Source organism: Bufo bufo, chromosome 1 (genome assembly GCF_905171765.1).
Source record: "Bufo bufo chromosome 1, aBufBuf1.1, whole genome shotgun sequence".
Taxonomy (NCBI): Eukaryota; Metazoa; Chordata; class Amphibia; order Anura; family Bufonidae; genus Bufo; species Bufo bufo.
In genome coordinates this window covers 28,408,490-28,427,532 of record NC_053389.1, presented here as the reverse complement: position 1 = coordinate 28,427,532, position 19,043 = coordinate 28,408,490, and positions in this window count along the sequence as shown.

Sequence of the window (19,043 nt, the reverse complement as noted above, 5' to 3'; positions counted from 1 at the left end):
GTGCACAAATAGTCCCACAACATGGACAGTGACATACCAGAGGGGGATCAGTGACAAAAATTCCCACAAAAAATATGTTTTAATCAGGGGCCATTTTTATGCATCTTAAAAGGGAAACTCTAGGGGGCGGAGCCTGCACCGGAGCTGAATGGCTGTGTGAGGTGCAGCTCTCCTGCTAGCAGATCCCTCATAGCCCATTATCATTAGCGATCTGGAAGTTAAAATGGTCAAGATCGGCAACCAAAAGACCACTGATCAGACTGGTCAAAGCAAATCACAGAGCCAAGCCGCTGAAATTGAGAAATTCATCATGAAAGTGGCGGCAACACCGGTGAGCAAGGAAGCCAAGATGGCGCCCGGGACACCTCGCTCCAGCTACAAACAGGCGGCAGCTGCAAGCGCCGAAAAGGTAGGAGAGGACTCCGATGACTCAGAACGGCTGCCCATCTCCAGGTCTTTCCCTAAAGAAGCCCTGGCAGACGCCCTGGGGCCACTTAGCCTTGATCTCTCATCTATTAAAGAAGACGTACGTCACATAGGCCGCAGGGTGGAAGCTTTGGAAGACACCCAGGCCATACTCCTGCAGCACCAAAGCGAAACGGCCTCCAGCCTGTCCCTTGCCCAGAGCCACATGAACGCTCTTTACACAGCAATTGAGGATCAGGAGAATAGGGGCAGACGGAATAATCTCCGTTTTAGAGGCATTCCGGAGTCCGTTTCTACACTGGATATCCCAGAGGCAGTTATACAGATCTGCCTTAAGATCCTGGGCCCTGATTCCGTGCACGAGGTCTTGATAGAGCGAGCACATAGAGCACTTCGCCCCAAGCCACAAGCAAATGAGCCCCCCAGAGATGTGATCTGCAGATTCCTGCACTTTCCGGTGAAAGAAGCAATTCTGGCTGGATCTAGAAACGCAGGCTCTGTGGAATGGGAGGGTAACTCCATCACCATCTATCAGGACTTAGCCCAAACTACCCTGAAGAAGCGAAAAATGCTGAAGCCACTCACCGACCTGCTACGTCGTCGTAAGATCCTATACAGATGGACATTTCCATTTGGTCTGTCTTTTCTCCAAGATGGTCGCCGTGTCAACATTGCCTCCCTCAGTGATCTGGATAGAGCTTATGATCTCCTTCAAATATCGCCGCTCCCTATAGAAAACTGGGACATGGTCCAAAACCTGACCGCATTACCAAACCTGCCTACGCCAATTCCATGGGAGCCTCTCCTAACTCCTAAATCTCAAAGATCCAGAAGGGGAAATATTACCACCACCCCTAAGCGTCTGTCTCTAACATAAGTATTATTTTCCCAACCCCCCCTTATCCTTTTGTTTTACTCTCTTTTGCATATAACTATGAAAGCAGAGGACTTAATGCATAGACTTTTCTTTGGTTTTGTTTTATTTTACTACCACTTTGTTTGAATGCTCCACATAAACTAGCTTACTGCACTGGGTGGTGAATGGGAAGCTCAATCTAATATTGCCCATATCCGTGCCCTTCCCCACTCAGTGTAGGAGAAAGATACAGTAGGGAACCCCATCCCATCTGTTTGATGATTTCCACAGTCTTATATATAAATGGTGACCTTTGACTCATTTACGCCAGTACATATAAGGTGTCCTCTTCCTCTTTCCTCTCCCCTCCCCCCCCCCCCCCTTCTATCCTTGTCTCTATGGAAAATATAGCTCCAAATCAATAATTACGGTTTGATCCCAGGTTTAACAAAAATTCTAAGACAACCCTGTCTGACCTTCCAGACATAATATCCCCCAGAGGGAGTTACTGCTTCTTGGTATCATAGTATACCTTTTTCCCCCAGTGTTATTTCTTTTTCTCAGGGAACTATGTTGGCTATGTTCCCACTTCATAAACATCTATTTAACCACTTGCTGTTAATGCTATTGGTTCTGTTTTCTATGTTCATGTTTACTTATTGTTATTATGACAGGTACTTAAAATCATCTCTGACTATTTTTCTTTTATACGAAGCTGACATGATATTTAAAGAAAAGTCGCGGTCCCGAGGTGGTCCTAGGCAGAGGTCTCCGGAGTTCTTCTCTCGTGGCGGTTCCCTCCCCCCCCTTTGGTGGCCGGTGGGTAACTTTCTAGCAGACATCTCACATAGATTATATATCCTTCTCTTTCTCCCCACACTCAATGATGTCTGACCTTAAATTGGTATCCTATAATGTCAAGGGCCTGAGATCTCCCTCCAAGAGAAGCCAAATTTTTTCTATGTTACATAAGGAAAAATGCTCAGTGGTTTTCCTTCAGGAAACTCACTACAAACATGGCTGCTATCCGGATCTCTCATACTCAAGATTCCCCAGTTGGTACCACTGTGGGGCTGGGGGTGCCGCCTCGAGGGGAGTTAGCATAGGTTTCCGTAGGGGGCTCTCCTTCCAATATAAATCCCATCTACAAGACCCGGATGGTAGATACCTCATTCTAAAGGGTAAAATAGGACAAACTATGTTTACATTTGTTAATGTATATGCTCCTAACGAGGATCAGGTTAATTGGTTTTCCAATACCCTAGCCTTAGTCGACAATCATAGGGAAGGCCTCCTGATCATAGCAGGTGACTTTAACCTTGCCTTCAACCCTCTTATTGACACCTCTTCAAAGAAATCCTCAATATCTACAAAGGCTCTGAGAGTGTTACATACTAAACTCTATAATATGGGTATGATAGATATATGGCGATGCCTCAACCCTGAATTAGTGGATTATTCCTTCTATTCCTCACCTAACTTCTCGTACAGCAGGATAGATTATATTTTAGCCCCAAAAGAAAACCTTCAACACTGCTCCCTTGCTCAGATAGGAAACATCACACTCTCTGATCACTCCCCTATATACTGCACTATATGCCCAGAAGTCAAAAACAGTAGGTATACAAATTGGAGACTCAATGAATCTCTGTTGGGTAATTCTAAACATAAGTCACAAATACTATCCTTCCTGGAAGAATATTTCAGATTAAATAATACCCCTGAGATATCCCCCCAGATACTCTGGGATGCCCACAAACCTTACATCAGAGGCAGATTGATCAGTCTCTGCTCTTATTTAAAGAAAGAGTCTGAAAAGAAATTAAATACTCTTTTGTCTAAAATTCACTGTGTGGAAAAAGCTCATAAACAATCCCTTCTCGCTCTTCAATTAGCGGAACTCTCTTCTCTTAGAACGCAACTAAAGAACTTACTAAATGAGCGTTCAGCTAAGTTCTTCCTTTCGGCCCAGCAAAAAACCTTCGCTCACGGAAACAAAGCATCAAAATACATGATGCGTAGAATTAAACAGAGAAGAGACTCCCGCTATATCCAGAGCATTAAATCCCCCATAGGTACTCAGCTTTTCAAAGCAGAAGATATAGCTGATCAATTTAAACAGTTTTATGAAACTTTATACAACCTCCCCCCTTCTGCTCTTCCGGACATCACCCTAGATAGAGAAGCCAATATTAAATCTTTTTTGGACACCCTCACTCTCCCGTCCCTGACTGCTATACAGCAAGAATCCTTATCCAAGCCATTTACTTCCCTTGAGTTAACATCTGCCATCAAATCTACTCCCAAAGGAAAGTGCCCTGGCCCTGATGGCCTTCCGATATCATACTACTCTGCCTTTGGAGACCTATTGACCCCCTTTATGCTCCCAATATGTAATGGTGCTTTAGCTGGCCAACCTCTATCCTCAGACATGACGAAAGCTACTATTACAATAATCCCTAAAGAGGGTAAAGACCCCACGTCATGCTCCAATTACCGCCCCATATCCTTACTCAACGTCGATCTCAAGCTTATAGCTAAAATGCTTGCCACAAGATTGCAAAGCCTTCTCCCTCTCTTGATAGATCCTGATCAAGTGGGGTTTGTTAGGGGTCGGGAGGGGAGGGACAATACCACTAAAGTGCTGAATGCCTTATTCTATGCCTCACATAAAGCTATCCCCTTGGTCTTGATCGGCACGGATGCTGAAAAAGCATTTGATAGAATTGATTGGACATACATTAAACTGATCCTCTCGAAATTTCAGTTGCCTTTACAATACACAAATGCAGTGTTTTCTATGTATACAAATTCTTCAGCATCCGTGTCGGTCAATGGACTCTTATCCTCTCACTTTACAATAAGAAATGGTACGAGGCAAGGCTGCCCGCTATCCCCCCTCATATTTGTCCTGGTTATGGAATCTCTCCTACAAATTCTTAGACAAGACAAAGAGATCAAAGGCTTGAAGGTGGGTTGTCAAGAATTTAAACTAGCGGCCTTCGCAGATGACTTATTGATCCTAACCACTAACCCCCATATATCTATGCCCAAAATTCTGAAAAAACTCTCCCTATTCGGCTCACTATCTAACTTTAAAGTAAATCCCTTGAAATCTCAAATTCTTCACATAGGCCTTTCCCCCCTGAGTCTTTCCTCCTTACGAGCAAACTCCCCCTTCAATTGGCAGACCCAATTATTAACATATTTAGGTATCAAGATCTCTCCCAAATTGTCTGAACTATTTAATTTGAATTATAAACCTCTTCTAACATCTATCCAAGTCCAAATAGACTCAATTGAATACCCATACCTTTCTTGGTTTGGTAGAAAAAACATCCTAATGTCCCTAATTATACCCAGACTTACTTACTAAATGCAAGTACTCCCTATTGAAATCCCTAAGTCCTTCTTTGTCTCTCTTAATAAGCTTATTCGAAAATTCATTTGGAATGGTAAAAATTCCCGCATCTCATTTCTCACACTTACAAGGCCCAAAACTAAAGGTGGTATCGGTCTCCCAGACCCGGAGGTTTATATGAAAGCCATACAACTCTCTCGAGTGGTTGATTGGATTAGAAATCCTCCCCATAAATCTTGGCCTATATTAGAGAATGCTTTTCTGTCCTCTCCCATCAGAGCCCTCCTATTGGCCGATAAACTACCCTCTTCACTTAGTACCATCCCAAATCCTCTCATCCGCAATACATTGAAAGTTTAGAAGGGCATCTCACTTTGCTTTAAGAGTTTAAACCTGCCCTCCCCTCTTCTTCAGATAAGAGATCTTATTAATCTGGCTCCGAAAGATTTGAGAGATAGCTGTCCCCTAACTTTAAGATCTCTTGAAAATCCCATCTCCCAACTTCTAGACCCAAATGGGTGTATACTCTCTGATCCAGAAATCTGTAAAGTGCTCAATACACAGATCCATAATATGGTTCTCATGCGCTTCATCAGAACTGAATCTCTTCTCCTAGCAAAAAAGACCATCCCTTCTAACCCTACACACTGGTTTGAAGAATTAATAAGCTGTAAGAAGTATCCTTCTAAAACCAACTCCACAATATATAAAAATCTGATTACCCCCCACCCCACAACAATTAAACCTGCAGTGATTGGGTTGTGGGAGAGAGATCTTCAGCGAACCTTGACTCCTCTAGAAATTACTAAGGCCTTAATTACCCCTCATAAGATCTCCAGATGCATTCGTATCCAGGAGAATAGTTACAAGATCCTTATGAGATGGTACAGAACCCCAGATATAACATGCCTTTATATACCCAACGCTACTGATGTTTGTTGGCGTTGCTCCAAAACCAAAGGCTCGTTCTTTCATATCTGGTGGACATGTGAGCAAATAAATCCGTGGTGGCATAGCATAATCAAGCTAAGCAACCAGATATGTCAGACTTCCTTCCCTTGCACACCAGATTTAGCATTGCTATCCTTGGGTATAAAAGGGGTTAATCCATCTAAGTCCTCGCTCTTCTCACTTTTGATAGCCGCTGCTAGACTCTTACTACCGACTCACTGGTTATCTACTGAAGTCCCTAACCTGGAGCACTGGATAAATAGAGTAGATCAAATATACAGAATGGAGGAGATCTCTCATTGGGAATCTCACACTAGACACTCCTTTCTCCGGATTTGGTCCCCTTGGAGAGGTTATAGGAACTTCTCTTAGACGCCTCCTCCCCAACTCAATGTTTCGGGGCCAGTACCTAAACTCTACTTCAATGTCTCTCACGCATATATCATGTCAATCCTATGTCAGTCTTATATCAGTCTTATCAGTTATATCCCAGTCTTAATTTAGTCAGATTCAAGTACTATCTTAATACCCTGTCACAAAGTTACACTAACTTATTGTTAGAGTTATGGTTCTTTTCTATTTGTCACTTGCCTTTATGTGATTATACAAGCCTCTTTTTACATTTACAATTGCAAAATGTGCATATGACTATTAGACATGAATACTGTATATGCATATCATTTCATGCTAGATGACAGTCAATGCTCTTTATTATGACTTCAAATGTAAAAATTTGAAAAAACAATAAAAATTGTTAAAAAAAAAAAAAAAAGGGAAACTCTAAAAAATGTGCCCTGCTGGAGCCTAGAAAAATTGTATTTCCTTTCGGTTGGATTTATACAAATGTGCAGCTATCTCCGTTAATTTTATTTTTTTTCAAAGCGAAAATCGCATAGTTACATTTCGTATAATGCGCATGCGCAAAAAGGCCGTGGCCTAGTCTAGCAACTGGATTGAACTACCCGAAGTTTGCTGCGATTGGAAAAGATGGTTGGAAGCAAATTTCGCGACAGTGAGGAAGAACCCCTGATCACTGTAAGTAATTTCACATTACACCAATGTATTTGATTACATTTCACATGCATGTCAGACCAATCGCTTTATATGCAGATAGAGTGTTATAAAATATTTTGATCGTGAAAATCGCCACTTATGATGCAAATATCTTTTTTGATATACGTACCTACAACTTCACTTTTTATCAGTTATAAGTAGATATTACTGATTGGTGCACGAAGTATTGTTGTAACGTCACAGCCCTATGTCTGTAGCATGTACGTATGGACAGCATAGAAATATCTCTCACATGCACATTGCACATATGTATTTTCCTGACGCACACTATATAGTACGTTTCACACACACCTAAATATATATTTGTGTGTATATAAACATAAACTGCAATCATCATTCTGTATTCCAGTAAGCGGCCCCATCCATCATTACATTAGATTCATCCCACACTTAACTCCTTAATGCCCAACGACATACATACATGTACGTCAGATCTAGACGTGACTTCAGGAGCTGACCGCGGCACGTCCGAGCTTCAGAAATGTGCGGGGTGTCCATCGGGTTCTCGTGCCGCTGTGACGGGGACCCGGTAGCAGGGACGGTAGCCCGATGCATTCATTAGGCATCGTGGCTGCCCTCCGGGAGGGCCTTTGAGATCCAGCCCCCTGTATTACACTGTGTACTACACTTACAGCCAATGAAAGGCAATACAGAAGTTTTGTAATGTTTTGAAAAGAGGATCAGACCCCCAAAAGTTGAAATCCCAGAGGGGGACAAAAAATAACAGGAAAAAAAAAGTTTGCAAAAAAATAAACATTTATTTTCAAGTGAAAAAAAAAGTCCTTTTTCTAAGATAAAGTTAAATAAAAATTGGAAAAAATAGGGGGGGGAAAAATTAGACATATTATCCATCGCCGCGTTCGTATTTACCGGCTCTATAAAAATATCACATGCCCTAACCCCTCCGGTGAACACCGTTAAAAATAAAAAAATAAAAACTGTGCTAAATAAACCATATTTTTGGCACAGTACATCACTAAAAGTGTAACACCAAGTGATCAAAAAGGCGTATGACCCCCAAAATAGTACCAAAATAACCGTCACCCCATCCCGCAAAAAATGAGCACCTACCTAAGACAATCACCCAAAAACTAAAACTAATAATGCTCTCAGACAATGGAGACACTAAACCATGATTTTCTTCAGTTCAAAAATGATATTATTGTGTAATATTTAAATCCCCCCAAAAAAGATACATGTCTGTAATAACCAGCTGTATAAAAATATCACATGACATAACCCCTCAGGTGAACACTATTAAAAAAAAGAAGCTATTTTTTGTCATCTTACATCACAAAAAGTGTAATACCGACTGATCAAATTTAAGGTAAATTTTTATATTTTTCTTAAAAACAACAAAGAAATTTTGTGACTGAGTTTTACCACTGTCATGAAATACAATATTTAACGAGCAAACAATCTCAGAATGGCTAGGATAAGTAAAAGCATTTTAAAGTTACTACCACATAAAGTGACACATGTCCGATTTGCTAAAAATGGCCTGGGCAGAAAGGTGAAAAATGGCCCGGTCATTAAGGGGTTAATTTGCATTTGTTATGAGTTCTGAGATGTTTGTCTACATTCTAAACATTGTGTGATTACAGGGGTTCCACTACCCTCTGTACGGACATCTACAGAGGAGATGGAGGTGGTTGTAGTCTCGACAGAGGAGGAGGACGAGGGAGAACAGGCAGGACCCTCCCAGCATGTACAGTAGATGATCCACCACCATCTGATGTTGGGGAAAATGTGGAGGCCGAAGAGGCATCTCCCTGTCAGAAGCCGCATCCCCCCCCCCCCAGCTCCTCATAAGGAGGAAGAAGAGGAGGATGAGGTTGTCCACTGCCCCCGCCAGGAGGGTAAATATGTGCACACAGCATTATAATTTAGTATCCAGAACATGTACAGAAAAAAAAAGGCCAAAAGGGCTAACTCTGTAATCTACATAAAAACAATAAATAACCAACTAAATCACATTATACTCTACATAACTCACAAACTAACCAACTAAATACAATTATACTCTACTGAACTAACACTAACTAACCAACTAAACAACATTATACTATACTGAACTATTACTAAGTAACTAACCAACTATATAATCATCATAAATACCATTAACCTCCCTGGCGGTATTCACGAGTGTGACTCTGGGTTAATTTTCACTGCCAGGAGCGGTAACCCCGAGTCACGCTCGGGGTAACATTGTAGAGTCCGTTCACCTTCTGCCGGCGATACAGCGATATCCTCCGCTTGTGTTCTGCCAGATCTCCATACCTTGCAAAAAGTCTATACCGGAAGTGATGCGGCCGCACCGGAAGTGACGCCGCCACACAGGAATCAGCTGGAGGAGGGTGTGCGCAAGCGCACATCCACTGGCTTTGGAAAGAATCGTTGCAGCCCCGAGATAGAAGTACTTTTTGCACCGCGCGTGCGCACTTAGGGGTGTAGAGATTTTGCAGCGCACAATGTTGCATCATATCTCCCTACCCCTGAGTGCACACGCGCGCACAAATCATCAGTTGCAGTTCATCCTGATTTGATCTGATGATTTGTGCGCGCGTGCGCACTCAGGGGTAGGGAGATCTGATGCAACATTTTGCGCTGCAAAATCTCTATACCCCTAAATGCGCACGCGCGGTGCACGAAGTACTTCTATCACGGCGCTGCAACGATTCTTTCCTAAGCCAGTGGATGTGCGCTTGCGCAGCGCTGGGCACACCCTCCTCCAGCTGATTCCTGTGTGGCCGCGTCACTTCTGGTATAGACTTTTCGCAAGGTATAGAGATCTGGCAGAACACCGGCTGGCATATGACTTCCTGGTTCCGTTCCCTGCGAGCGGAACTGGGCGGGAAATTTTAATAAATATAAACATAAAAAGTGTCAAACACACATAAAAGAGGTTATACATTGTAATCTGAGAGTGTTACACTGTATAACCTCAGATCTGACATTTGATGACTGTACAGTGCCCCTTGCCTGCCATTTTACTGTCATTTGTGCCCATAAAATATTTATGCAAAAAATTGTACCACTTTTGGTACAAAATTACTGACATAATTATACCACCAGGGAGGTTAACTAATGAATTGTAATGTAAATCATCAGTGCTTTAATAAATACTCCCCACAATGCACTAATTGCCTCTTAATCTTAATTGAAAGTAGTTTTTATATTTTTTTTAATCCTAACAGTTCTCACTAAATAAAAAAAAATGATCCAGCTGCAGTGGGACGACCAAGCCGCAATGCTGGAAATCAAAAACCAGCAAAAAAATAAAAAATATGGAGCAGCAAAGGAGAATCCAACAGCAGCAGTAGCTTCTGGAGAAGAAGGTCAAGCATCTGGAGGATCAGCACCAAAAGGGGCTCCAGGAGTTGCTGGACCTCAAGAAGCAGCTAAAACAGTTGCCTTAGAGGCGTGTTTGTTCCTTTACAATTTTTATAAATGTTTGGTTCTAACGTGTGCTTTCGTTTTTTGATATTGTTATGTTTTTAATTAATTTTAACCTATAAGGTTGCAGGGAGGACTATTTAGTCCTGGGGCAAACTCATCAGGATCAGGACAGACAGCAGCAGCAGATAAAGGTAACCTTGGAGTATAAGACCTACACATAGGTCAACATGATCAAGACAGACAGCAGCAGAAGAATTTACATGGTAATGGTCGAGTCTAAGGCCTACACATAGCTCGACCTCACTCAGCATGAACACACAGCAGCAGGTTCTTTGTTTGTAGCAGGAATATGTTCCCAGGAATGGACACCAATCAGACCTGCACAACACCAAAAATAAACTTAAACACCTCTGACAGCAGCAGGTTATACAAACATTTTAAGTGGTGGATAGAGTTGAGCGGACACCTACAAGTTCGGGTTCGACGGGTTCGCCCAAACTTCACAAAAAAGTACGAGACCTGAACTTGACCCCGAACCCCATTGAAGTCAATAGGGACACAAACTTTGGAGCACTAAACTGTCTCTAAAAAAGTAATGGAAAGGGCTAGAGGGCTGCAAAAGGCAGCAACATGTGGTTAAGAGCATGGCAAGTGCTCTGCAAACAAATGTGCATAGGGAAATGACTTAAAATAACATAAAATACGTGAAAATAAAATATAATAATCTTGATCAAGGAGGAGGAGGTCCAGATGGAGTAGGGGGTTGAGGAGGCGGTGTAGGTAGAAGCAGAGGTGGAGGAGAAGGAGGTAGCTAACACTGGTTTTTGTTTTTGTTTATTTTATTTTATTTTCATTATTTTTTTTTGTTTAAATATGGGTAGACGCCAAAACATTGGGAAATATAAAAAATAAAACAAAGAGAAAGTGTGTTGGAGTAGAACAATGGCTGGGTGAGGCCGGTATACATGTCTATTCTGCACAAGGTAAGGACAAGTGCTGTGGGATCCCTGCCTTGTTCATTTTAATGAACGTGAGCTTGTCCACATTGGCTGTGGAAAGGCGGCTGCGCTTGTCTGTGACAACCACCTCCTGCCGTGCTAAACACACGTTCAGACAATACACTGGCTGCAGTGCAGGCCAGCACCTCCAATTTGGAGACCCAGAAGTTGAAGGGGGCAGACCCGTCATCCAGTACGTGTAGGCGTGTGCACACATACTGCTCCACCATGTTGCTGAAATGCTGCCTCCTGCTAAGACGTTCCATATCAGCTGGTGGTGCTGGTTGCTGTGGCGTGCTGACAAAACTTTTCCACATTTCGGCCATGCTAACCCTGCCTTCTGAGGTGCTGGCGGTGCCCCAGCTGCGTTGGCGACCTCTTCTTCCTCCTCTGCCTTCGCCTTGTGCTTCCACTGTGCCCCCGCTGTCAGGTGGGAATGCCATCAGCAGCGCGTCTACTAGCGCGTGTTTGTAGTCTTCCGATCAGTAACATACATTTTTACTAAATTTAGTTCCTTGTCAGCAATGCATATCAGGGGTTTTTCACCGGCAAAAATGGGTTAATGGCAACCATCAATGTAAGGCCGAATGCACACGGTCGTGAGCGGTCAGTGGTATCCCGGCCTGGCATCAGGAGCGCACGGCGTCATTGGTTGCTATGTCGCCGTGCGCTTCATGCCGCCGCTGCACTACAGTAATACAGTCGTATAGATCATAAAAGTGTATTACTGTAGTGCAGCGGCGGTATGAAGCGCACGGCGACATAGCAACCAATGACGCCGTGCGCTCCTGCTGTCAGCAGTATTCCAGGCCGGGATACCACGGATCGCTCACGACCGTGTGCCTTCGGCCTAACAGACGATTTTAGAAATTTAGGTCCCTGTCACCTATGCAGAGCAGGGGTTTGTATACGGCAAAAATGGTAAAATGTCACCCGAATATGTAACAGACGATTTTTTGAAATTTAGGTCGCTGTCACCTATGCAAAGCAGGGGTTTATTCACTGCAAAACTGGTAAAATGTCACCCAAGAATGTAACAGACACTTTTGCACCCTGCTCCCTCTTTTGCTTTGCTGGTGCCTCTGTGTGACCACCGCTAGCAGAGTCCATCAAAAAAGCAGAAGAGACTGCTGCATGACTTGGGGCTCAGACTGCTTGCCTGATTTACAAGGGGGTGCGGTGAAAGACAGATGACCATGGGCTGCAGGTGCTAACGCAGCTTTCAGCAGAGGCAGTGCAGTTTCTAGGTAAAATTTCTCTCAGGGCGAGTGTCAAAAAAAATCCCCCCCGATCAAAACTGCTCGATGAAATAATATCAGAAGAGTACTTGCAACCTTCTCACCATATATATATATTTTTTTTTTATGCTTAACACAAGATTTATTGAGAGCAAAAGAAAATCTTAAATTACTGCTTAAACTGCTAAAAGTCGCAGGCAGAGTGGTGCAGGAGAACTGCAGTATAAAGGAAGGCAATGCCCTTAGAAGAGTAGTCATGAAATACAATCATCAATAATGTGCAAAACCAAAAAACTGTCATGTTAGCATTTATTAACTAACTAAAACCCAATCACTGCAGGTCTCAACACGCAAATAAATGTACAAAAACCAAGTAACATATAAAACCAGATTCAAAGCATAGATGGCAAGGCTCATATGGAAGAATGCAGGGAATGCTTCCAAACCGACTGAATTTTGAGAAACCAATGCTGCACACCTCTTGCCTGATAAAGTGCTTTGTGATACAGGAGAATGGCATTAACCAACCAGATCCAGTGTTTCTCAGTCAGGACCAACAGCTGAATCCAGAATTTGGTATAGAGCTTTCATGCAATGTTTAGGGATACAAGGAGGAACTCCCTAGTAGTTTTGCTAGTGATGGTTTCAGGGATAATGTTTACAAGACAAATCTTAGGATCTACTGAAATGGGACAGCCCATACGATTGTGCAGGAAGGGTATTATTTGAGACCACTATGTACTGGCCTCAGGACAGAGCCACATGATATAGAAAAATGAAACTCTCTCTAAAACACATTTAGGGCAAAGGTCCGATTAACCTTGGCGGTATTTAGCGAGAAGTACCTGAGTAAGATGGGCTCTATGGTGGGTGTTAAGGGCAAGAAGCCCATCACACAAGTGTGTTGAGACCTGGACCACAGCAGAGAGGGTACTCTCCCACTCCTCATCATCCAGCGGACCAACCTCCCTCTCCCAAGTACATTTTTTTAACGTAGGCTCTGCAGGTAGCACCAGGCAGCCTAATAGCAGAACATAATACTGAGATCAGTTTTTTAGGGGAAAGACCACTGAGGATATTGAGTATGACAGACTCTGAAATGACATGGCGGAATGGTTGAATATTGTGTTGAATATTGTGATCTAAGGGCGTGCAACAATTGCATATGGACTGAGGGCGGGCATATTCTGAGGCCAGGGTTGCAAATAGAATAATAGAACCAGAGTCAAGTATCTTCTATAGGAACAAGTCCCTTATTAATCCAAAGCCGAGCACAGTGCAAGTTACAAAGGTCTGGTATACTTAAATCCCACAAAGGTGTAGATTTCAGACGGCCACTGGTATCAAGTAGTCTGTGTGTTATATCCCAGATTTGTAGAAATTGCCTATGTTACTATTTTAAATAACAAAAGCATGTCTTACTTTTATGACAAATATGATAACTTTGATCAGTCTACTAAAGAATAAAGTAAACGGCTACAGAAAAACATCAATTTCTGTCTTTTGTAACACAAGACAATGTAACAATTGTAACCGAACTGGAGTTGTATATTGATGTATTCAGGAAACAGTTCAACAAATGTGATGGAAATTTGTTTGAAAAAATCCACCTTTCTAGACTTTGCAGCTGCAAAAGCATCTATAGCTGCTGAATAGTCTAGCTTTTCATCTAGTTCACTTTCGATGGAAAGAATTGCAAGTGATGATAACTTTACATCAGTCATTGTGGTACGGAAGCATCATTCGCAAATTCAAGGCAAAGGGCACTGTTGAAACGCTACCTGGTCGTGGCAGAAAGAAGATGCTGACTTCGACTGCTGTGCGTTACCTGAAGCGCAAAGTGGAGAATAGTCCCCTTGTGACTGCTCTGGAACTGAAAAAAGATTTGTCAGATGTGGGTACTGAAGTTTCAGCTCAGACAATAAGGCGCACACTGCGTAATGAAGGCCTCCATGCCAGAACTCCCAGGCGCACCCCCTTGTTGTCTCCAAAGAATAAGAGTCGACTGCAGTATGCCAAAAGTCATGTGGACGAACCACAAAAGTTTTGGGATAGTGTTCTGTGGACTGATGAAACAAAATTAGAACTGTTTGGGCCCATGGATCAACGCTATGTTTGGAGGAGGAAGAACAAGGCCTATGAAGAAAAGAACACCTTGCCTACTGTGAAGCATGGCGGGGGGTCAATCATGCTTTGGGGCTGTTTTTTTTTTTTTTTTTTTAATTGACAATTTTTATTGTTTTTATATTTGTCATAGCATGGTACCGGCTTGAAGACAAAATACAACAATATTACTTGTGACATAAAAGAAGGCAATATATAAATTCGAAAAAATCATCGCAAGTTTTTTGTAACAGGCGGGCAATATGGCCCAACATTGACAGGCATCAGTTACTGATAGGCTTGAGTAGACTTCTATTCAAACAGAATGACACGGATTAAACAGAATGACACAGATCCTAGGGTCCATTACCCGTGATGAGGTAGATTGGAAATAGGGGCAAGAATAGGTGTAGGAGGGGGATATGCAAGGTTACCACCTTCCACCCGAGAGAATATGGGCAAGCAACCATTAGGAAATATGAGCATATGTATATAATTAGCTATGTAAATCCTCTATATTCTTTCCATGGGGACCAAATTTTTAAAAACTTGGGCCTAGAGTGTGATTCCCAATGAGAGATCTCCTCCAAGCTGTAAATCTGGTCTACTTTATTGATCCAATGATCAATGCTGGGGATGTCTAAAGAGAGCCAATGCAAGGGCAGGAGTAATCTAGCTGCTGCTAGTAGGAGTAAGAATAGAGATGTTTTATGTGGTCCCACTTTCTCCATCCTCAAGGAGACAAGAACTATTTCAGGCTTACAAGGGAAAGACGTCTGACAAATCTTATTACAGAGTTGGAGAATTTTGTGCCACCAGGGCTCAATTAGGTCGCAGGACCACCAGATGTGCATGCTTTGGGGTTGTTTTGCTTCTACAGGTACAGGGAAGCTTCAGCGTGTGCAAGGTACCATGGATTCTCTTCAGTACCAGGAGATATTGGATGAAAATGTGATGGAGTCCGTCACAAACCTGAGGCTTGGGAGACGTTGGACCTTTCAACAGGACAATGATCCCAAGCATACCTCCAAGTCCACTAGAGCATGGTTGCAGATTAAAGGCTGGAACATTTTGAAGTGGCCATCGCAGTCACCAGACTTAAATCCGATTGAGAACCTCTGGTGGGACTTAAAGAAAGCAGTTGCAGCGCGCAAGCCTAAGAATGTGACTGAACTGGAGGCTTTTGCCCATGAAGAATGGGCGAAGATACCCGTAGATCGCTGCAAGACACTTGTGTCAAGCTATGCTTCACGTTTAAAAGCTGTTATAACTGGAAAAGGATGTTGTACTAAGTACTAAGATTGAATGTCACTTGGGGGTTGAATAAAACTGATAATGATGTGAGCACAGAAAAGACATTTGTGGTTATTTCATTATAAATGTTATGTTATATTTGTCTGACTTACAAGTGTCTCTTTGATTTAATTGTAAACAAGATGACTGAAATGATCAAAATCAATGTCAAACTGGCCAAAACACTCAATTTCAGTGGGGGTTGAATAATTTTGAACACAACTGTATAGTCAGGTCCTGTGCAGGGTAGAGGTCTGTGTGTAGAGTCAAAAGTAAGAAGACACTTTAGCCAGAGAGAAGCTGAGGTGCAGGCTCTGACATGCAGCTAGATAGTCCAGGCTTCTAGCTTGCTCCACCAGGAGAAGGGCCTACCTCCTGAGAGAAACAAGTTCCCATAACAGAGCAAAGCAGAGCCAGTATTCCAGCCAGACAAGAGAGCTAAAGGGCAGAAGGATTTATATTGAAAGCAAGGACATATACCTGAGGAAGTTTCCCTAATCAAGGATAAAGCCAACAATAGGGCATACGGGCCTTGGGATAAAGACAGACAGGATTTCTGAGGAAAAGTACGGCCTGATCTGTAAGTGTGTTAACCCTCTGAGTATCTTGCAAGAACATTGTGCCTGCTTGCGACTGCTACTGTGACATATGGAACTGAACCCAAGACTGTATATAGTTCACTGTTTCCAGTAAAAGGAAGTTCTGGTTCACCACAACATCGTGTTCCTCAATTATTCATATTATAAATCGGTGTGCCACCGTTACCGGCAAACTTAAAGGGATCTTGCCACCGGCACATTAAACCTGCAACACCCAGGGCACCTCACCTACCACCGGCCTGGTCCCTATACATTGAGAGTGCCCCAGAGGACTTCTGTGCCAGCCTCTCCATCAGTGCTGTACGGCTGCCCAGGGTCTTCCTATAAACTGTGAGTAACCAAGAGCAACCCTCCTTTGCCTATTAACCGTGACCTCACCATCGCAATACCCTGCAGGGCTGCGTACTGCACTAAGACGTTCCATATCAGCTGGTGGTGCTGGTTGTTGTTGTGGCGTGCTGACAAAGCTTTTCCACATGTCGGCCATGCTAACCCTGCTTGTACTCGCGCATCTTACGATCACGCTCCAGTGATGGAATTAAGGACGGTACGTTGTCCTTGTAACAAGGATACAGCAGCGTGGCCACCCAGTAATCAGCACAATTTAGAATGTGGGCAACTCTGCGGTCGTTGCGGAGACACTGCAGCATGTAATCGCTCATGTGTGCCAGGCTGCCCAGAGGCAACGAAAAGCTGTCCTCGTGGGAGGTGTATCATCTGTGTCCTCTGTATCCCCCCCATCCACGCACCAGTGATGGCCATGAGCTGGTCTGGGTGCCACCCTGCTGTGAACATGGTTCCTCCTCCTCCTCTATCTCCTCATCCTCCACCTCCTCATCCTCCAGAACTGTGCCCTGGCTGGACAATTGTGTACCTTGGGTTTGTGGGTGCAGGAACCCACCCTCGGAGCGACTTGGGACTGACTGGCCGGAAACCCTACGAAATGATCCCTCTTCCTCCTCCTGTGCCACATCCTCTTCCATCATCGCCATGAGCGTTTTTTCAAGGAGGCATAGAAGCGGGATAGTAACGCTGAGAACGGCGTTATTGGCACTAGCCATGTTGGTGGAGTACTCGAAACTCACACAGTCTGGTCAGCATGTGCAAGGTGGAGTTCCACCTCGTGGGCACGTCACATATGAGGCGGTGAGCGGGAAGGCTGAAGTTACGCTGCAGCGCTGACAGGCGAGCACCACCAGGCTCAGCTTGAGGCTGACTGGCACAAACCACACATCGGTCTGTTGTTCAAGGCCCGTCCACAGCTCCTGCGCGGTGTGGGGTTTGTCCCCCAAACAGATACGTTTTAAAACTTCCGGCTGTCGTTTACCCCTGGCTGTGCTGAAGTTGGTGGTGAAGGTGTTACGCTGACCGGATGAGGAGCTGGTAGAGGATGAGGAAGCAGAGTAGGAGGAGGAAGCAACAGGAGGCAAACTGAAGCGCCCTGCAATCCTCAGTGGTGGAAGGACATGCGCCAAACTGCTATCCGCCTCAGGCCCAGCCGCCACTGCATTTACCCAGTGTGCTGTTATGGAGATATTACGGCCCTGACTGTGCTTACTGGTCCACGTATCCGTAGTCAGGTGCACCTTGCCACAGATGGCGTTGTGCAGTGCACACCTGATTTTGTCCCCTACTTTGTTGTGAAGGGAAGGGATGGCTCGCCTTCAAAAGTAGTGGAATGACAGCATTTCAAAGGCAAGTAATTTTGAAATGCTGGCATTCAGGGTTAGGGATCGCGGGTGGGTAGGGGGGTACTTCCTCTTCCTTTCCAGCGTTTGGGATATGGAGAGCTGAACGCTTCCGTGGGACATTGTGGAGATGCTTGGTGACCCAGGTATTGGTGTTGCTGGCAGATCCTTTGTTTGTGGGGTGCCAGGTGGCACTGTCACTCCAGACGTGGATGAAGAGGCCGCGACTGCAGCAGAAGAGGAAGCAGGAGGAGCCACAGACCTTTCTTGGTTTTTGAGGTGTCTACTCCACTGCAGCTCGTGCATTGCACTTAAATGCCTGGTCATGCAGGTTGTGCTCAGGTTGAGAACGTTTATGCCTTGCTTTAGGCTCTGATTGCACAGCGTGCAAACCACTCATGTCTTGTTGTCAGCACATTGTCTGAAGAACTGCCACGCCAGGGAACTCCATGGAGCTGGCTTTGGTGTGCTCGGTCCCTTGCTGCGGTGGAGGCATACTGTCTAGAGGACGGCCGCTCCGCTTTTGCACCCTGCTCCCTCTTCTGCTGTGCTGGTGGCTCTGTGCGACCACCGCCTCTTCCTCCGAACTACATCGGTCACTCGCATGACCTTGATTCCATGTGGGGTCGAGGACCTCATCGTCCTCCACATCATCTTCAACCCAGTCTTCACCCCTGACTTCCTTGTTGGTCTACACGCTTTTGAAACCCCCAGCAGTTGGCACCTGTGTTTCGTCATCATCCGAGACGTGCTGCGATGGTCCTCCCATGTACTCCTCTTGAAAAATAAGTGGTTGGGCATCGGATGCACTTTCAGCAACCCAATCTACTATCGCCTGTACTTGTTCAGGCCTCACCATTCGTAGAGCAGCATTAGGCCCAACCAAATACCGCTGCAGGTTTTGTCGCCTACTCGCACCTGAGGAAGGGGTTTCACTTGTGTGTGTAGCTGGCACAGATCGACCACGTCCTCTCCCTGCAACAGGAGCTCCACCAGCAGCACCACGACCTGGGCCACGTCCCTTATTTGACGCTCTCCTCATATTTTTTGAATTTAG